The sequence below is a fragment of the Erythrolamprus reginae genome, unplaced genomic scaffold (genome assembly GCF_031021105.1).
Source record: "Erythrolamprus reginae isolate rEryReg1 unplaced genomic scaffold, rEryReg1.hap1 scaffold_223, whole genome shotgun sequence".
Lineage (NCBI taxonomy): Eukaryota > Metazoa > Chordata > Lepidosauria > Squamata > Dipsadidae > Erythrolamprus > Erythrolamprus reginae.
The window spans coordinates 32,416-38,127 of record NW_027248592.1 but is presented as its reverse complement, the minus strand read 5'-3'; the positions used below and the strand labels follow the sequence as shown (position 1 = coordinate 38,127).

General features: G+C 43.0%; 1 long non-coding RNA gene across 1 annotated transcript; it reads left to right on the top strand.

Moving 5' to 3' along the window:
- The first annotated feature begins 1,961 nt into the window (after positions 1-1,961).
- LOC139156016 (uncharacterized) lies at positions 1,962-4,930 on the top strand. The gene is made up of 2 exons (XR_011557167.1): positions 1,962-2,082; positions 3,624-4,930. It is a non-coding gene; the product is annotated as an uncharacterized lncRNA (long non-coding RNA).
- Positions 4,931-5,712: the final 782 nt, after the last annotated feature.

Sequence of the window (5,712 nt, the reverse complement as noted above, 5' to 3'; positions counted from 1 at the left end):
GATATTGACAAAATTGAACGGGTCCAAAGACGGGCTACAAGAACGGTGGAAGGTCATAAGCATAAAACGTACCAGGAAAGACTTCACGAACTCAATCTGTATAGTCTGGAGGACAGAAGGAAAAGGGGGGACGTGATCGAAACATTTAAATACGTTAAAGGGTTAAACAAGGTTCAGGAGGGAAGTGTTTTTAATAGGAAAGCGAAGCCAAGAACAAGGGGACACCATCTGAAGTTAGTTGGGGGAAGGATCAAAAGCAACGTGAGAAAATATTATTTCACCGAAAGAGTAGTAGATGCTTGGAACAAACTTCCAGCAGACGTGGTAGATAAATCCAGAGTAACTGAATTTAAGCACGCCTGGGATAAACATATATCCATCCTAAGATAAAATACAGAAAATAGTATAAGGGCACACTAGATGGGCCACGAGGTCTTTTTCTGCCTTCACGCTTCTACCTTTCTCTGTTTATCTGCGTGGGGAGATTCGCCTTCCATCAAAGTTTTGTCTTTTTAATATTTCATTCTGCTAGGAGAGAGGCGGGTGCGGACTTTCTTCATTAGGGAAACGGTAGAGCTGGGGACTTAGCCAACATCCTGTTTTATATAACAAAGTTATCATTTTTGTACTACCTTCACAAACCCCTGGCGGTTTTCGTGTCCAATACGCAGCTAGTCCTCCAGAAGTGGGATTCCCTTCCCTTCCCTACCGGTTCAAAAAGCGAGTGTGCGCATGACGTCGGGATGGGTGGGCAGAGCCCCCAGCCGTTCGTGCTATCCTGAGAGAAGCGGCTGAATCCCACCACTGTTAAGTCCTCGGCTTATGACCATTGAGCTCCACATTTTTCCCAATAGACAAGACCCAAAAGGGGACACGTGAGCATGTTAGTTGCTCATGCTAGTTGCCAAGCATCGCAATTTTGAACACGTGACCATGGGAATGCCATAAAAAAATCACTTTGTTCAGTGCCTTTCACTAAGTAATTCTCTGAGTCTTCGTAGAAGGGCAGAACACAAATATAATAATAATAATAATAATAATAATAATAATAATAATAATAATAAATAATGATGTTGATAATAATAATAAGAGTAATACTACTACTACTACTACTACTACTACTACTACTACTACTACTACTACTACTACTACTACTACTACTACTACTACAAATAACAATAATAATTGTCTGCATGGCTGCCAACTTCTTTCTTAAAAACTTATGATTCATATTTAGGCCATCACAGCCCTTCCTAACTGGGTTTCAGGCTTTTACAGGATTATTCCCAATTCCTTTAATTTATCAAAATGCATCATCGCCTGTTAATATTAATATGGCATTGATAATAAAGATACAGGATAATAACGTTAAAATCCAATTGAAAAAGTGTATTTCTTTCTGTGGCTGCAATACCGAATTTGACCACAGGACGGCAGTTTTCTATCATTAAGGCTCAAATAGGGATAGCGAGGGGGGGGGGGGAAACCCGCAGTTCCTCTGTGCCCTTCTGGCATTCCCTTACCAACTTCCTTTGGCATCGCCCTTCTAAGCATGGCCGACTTCCTGTGTGCCCTTCTCCTGGCATCCCTGACCAACTCTGACTTCGTGTGTGCGCATGTTCTGGCATCCTCCACCAACTTCCTTTGGCATCGCCCTTCTAAGCATGGCCGACTTCCTGTGTGCCCTTCTCCTGGCATCCCTTACCAACTCTGACTTCGTGTGTGCGCTTGTTCTGGCATCCTACACCAACTTCCTTTGGCATCGCCCTTCTAAGCATGGCCGACTTCCTGTGTGCCCTTCTCCTGGCATCCCTGACAAACTCTGACTTCATGTGTGCTCTTCTCCTGGCATCCCTCACCAACTTCCTTTGGCAGCTTTGCTCACCTCCTGTCAGTTTCCTGCCCCCCCTTTGGAAAACCCGCCCTCTTCTCCATTCCCTCTCAGCTATGAGGAAGGCTGGTTGATGACGTTTAAGAGCAGCGCCGGAGCAGCTTGGCCGATGTCTCTGCAATTGACCGGCCGTGGGAGCTGAAGGACCCCTGCAGAGCGTGTGAACCGCCGGTGGAGAGCTGTGGGAAAAGGTTATTTCTTGTGCCTTTTCATTTTTAGTGCTGTTAGAAACATAGAAGACTGACGGCAGAAAAAGACCTCCTGGTCCATCTAGTCTGCCCTTATACCATTTCCTGTATTTTATCTTACAATGGATCTATGTTTATCCCAGGCATGTTTAAATTCGGTTACTGTGGATTTACCAACCACGTCTGCTGGAAGTTTGTTCCAAGGATCTACTACTCTTTCAGTAAAATAATATTTTATCATGTTCCCTTTAAACTTTCCCCCAACTAACTTCAGATTGTGTCCCCTTGTTCTTGTGTTCACTTTCCTGTTAAAAACACTTCCCTCCTGAACCCTATTTTACCCTTTAACATATTTAAATGTTTCGATCATGTCCCCCCTTTTCCTTCTGTCTTCCAGACTATACAGATTGAGTTCATTAAGTCTTTCCTGATACGTTTTATACTTAAGACCTTCCACCATTCTTGTAGCCCGTCTTTGGATCCGTTCAATTTTGTCAATATTTTTTTGTAGGTGAGGTCTGTTGTTGGATGTCTTCCTCCCTAAAATCAGTAGAGCCAGTGGTAAATATTCTATTTAGACCTCACACTTAAATTATTTCTGTCTCTATAGATATTAAATTACGAATTGCTTAATCATAGATTGAATAATCCTACCCCTGTTCTATTGCATCCTATTTATGATATATAAAAGAAAAAACCAGGTCCCAAACCAAATATTGATATTAATTGCATAAATCACGTAGTAACATCAAAATTCATTGACCCCTACCGTGAGAATATTATCACTTTCTTCAGTGCCTTTCACTAAATAATTCTCGGAGTCTTCGGAGAAGGGCAGAATACAAATATTATAATAATAATAATAATAATAATAATAATAATAATAATAATATATAAAAGAAAGAAACAGGTTCTAAACCCAATATTGATATTAATTGCATAAATCACGTAGTAAGATCAAAATTCATTGACCCAGCGGAGAGAAAAGTACCGGCTGGTTCTCTTCCACGACATATACACGTCTCAGATAATTTCGGTAACTAATTTTTTTATTTCATAGACTCACACACACACAGAGACACCCCCCCCGGCAGTCAATGGTGTCCCGCTTTACCAATGTTAAAATCTGGTCACCTTATGTAAGAGTCAGCTGTGTAGGTTTTGTGTTATTTTTGTGTGAAGAGCGATTATCCTTTATTATTAAAACATCATTAGTATTAATAGGCATCATAGGCTTTAACTTGTTTCAAGGCTTGCGCCTCCCATTAACCTATTAAAATTGATAATACTTTAAAAATATACAGGATAACTTTAAAATCCGATTAAAAAGGTCGATTCCTTTGTGTGGCTGCAATATCTGTTTTGACCACAGAACGGCAGAGTTTTCGTTTTCAGGATTTAATATTGAGGCCAAGGGGCAGAAGACTCTGCCATTCTATTGTCAAAAAAGGAATATGGGAGAGAAAAAGGAATCAACCCTCTTAACGCATTTTAAGTTTATTATTCTGTATATTTATTATTAAACTCCTTAATAACATTCCTAGGGCAACAGGAGGCCCGGGGGTGGCAACGCAAGCACAGAAGGAATCCTTCAAGAGTTAAAGCTGCCAGGCGGGGAGGGGCATCCCGTCCTAGCACGAACCGGTCAATCGCCAGGCAGAGAGCCGGACCGTTTGATCGGTCACAGCCGGGGAGAGCGGATATTCGAGAGCCAGGAGAGCACAGCCTCCCAGGGATTTTCACCGCGCCATTGGGTTTTTTCTTGTTGCGCATTTTCTAATTGTAACGGAATAAAGTCGTTTCTATATAGCCGCACGTCTACTGATTCTTACCAATATTCAAGACCCACTTTAAAGCACAGGGCGGTTCCAATACCATATAACACTCTTTTCTCCCAAATTCTGGAACCCGGCCACTCGAGGGATGCAGGCGGAATCCTACCGAGACGACGTTACATCAGCCCGCCTAGCGTGTCGCCGGCAAGATGACCATCCCGTCCTTTGCGGGGCACGGGGAGAGCTGGGCCTTTAAAGGCAAGGAGCGGGTGTTTTCTATAACATTTCTTAACAGGTGCCACTCGGTCCGTCGTCATAGATAGCGGCCTCTGAAGTCATAGCAAACGAGAAAGACCCCACATCCATCAGCTGACCCCACATCCATCGGCCGTCCCCGGGGGTAGGCAGAGGAGAAGGCCACCGTGGTTCCCCTGACGTAGGAAAGGTAGAAGAGTAACGTTTGTTTTCCGTTTCTTTTTTTCTAAAATGAGGATAAAAGGCATTTGTCCAGAGTCTTCCTCAGAAGGCGTTAGAAGTGTGTTTCAGGGATTCAGCGCAAACGGAGCGAGCCCACGCCGCTACGAAGGAGCCAGAGAAAGAGCTTCAACCCAGCCGATGAAGAATTTGCTTCTTTCCACTATCGAGATGTGGTGGGGGGGAGCAGAGAACAGAAAGGAGACGGCTTTCAGGAATGGCTTTTGGCTGAAAGCTCAGCGAAGCTAAAAGATCCATCTCACTTTGTAAACCGTTATTTATTTATTTATTTATTTTTATTTATTTATTTAATTTTTATGCCGCCCTTCTCCTTAGACTCAGGGCGGCTTACAACATGTTAGCAATAGCACTTTTTAACAGAGACAGCCTATTGCCCCCCACAATCCGGGTCCTCATTTTACCCACCTCGGAAGGATGGAAGGCTGAGTCAACCTTGAGCCGGTGATGAGATTTGAACCGCTGACCTTCAGATCTACAGTCAGCTTCAGTGGCCTGAGGTACAGCACTCTACCTGCTGCGCCACCCCGGCTCTTTACATTACTATTATTTCTTTGCAATAAATACGCTTTGTTTTTAGTCAATGCAAGTTTCTTTTATTTATTTCGAAGAGCTCTTTGTATTTTTCCAAGGGCGAGAAGCCCCCGGGAAAAGTAAAGGTCCAGGTTTTCTCTCCCAAATTCGGGGAACAGGTCTCCGGCATAGTTACGCATAAGTAATAGAGGCAGAATTCCCTTTTTGCATCTTTGGGGAAAGGTTAGTGTTTTTTGTATTTATTTATCGATGCAGGAATGCGTGGATCGATCGTATTTATACGCCGCTCATTCCAAAGCGGATTCAGAGAGGCTAACGTGGTATAAATAGAACAGTATTAAATGAAAATGACATTATTTATTGATTGGTTGATTGATTGATTGATTGCATTTGTATGCCGCCCCTCTCCGTAGACTTGGGGCGGCTAACAACAATAGTACAAAACATCACGTAAAACCAATACTAAAAACTAATACTAAAACAATTAAAAAACCCTTATTTGTAAAACCAAACATACATACAAACAAACATACCATGCATAAATTGTAAAGGCCAAGGGGGAAAGAATATCTCAGTTCCCCCACGCCTGACGGCAGAGGTGGGTTTCAAGCAGCTTACGAAAGGCGAGGAGGGTGGGGGCAATTCTAATCTCTGGGGGCAGTTGGTTCCAGAGGGCCGGGGCCACCACAGAGAAGGCTCTTCCCCTGGGGCCCGCCAAACGACATTGTTTTGTTGACGGGACATATCAGTCATACAATAAGAATAATGTAACATCTTTAAAAGACCCACACACACCCCAAGGTCAATGCTATTCCAGACCTGCCAGAAAAGT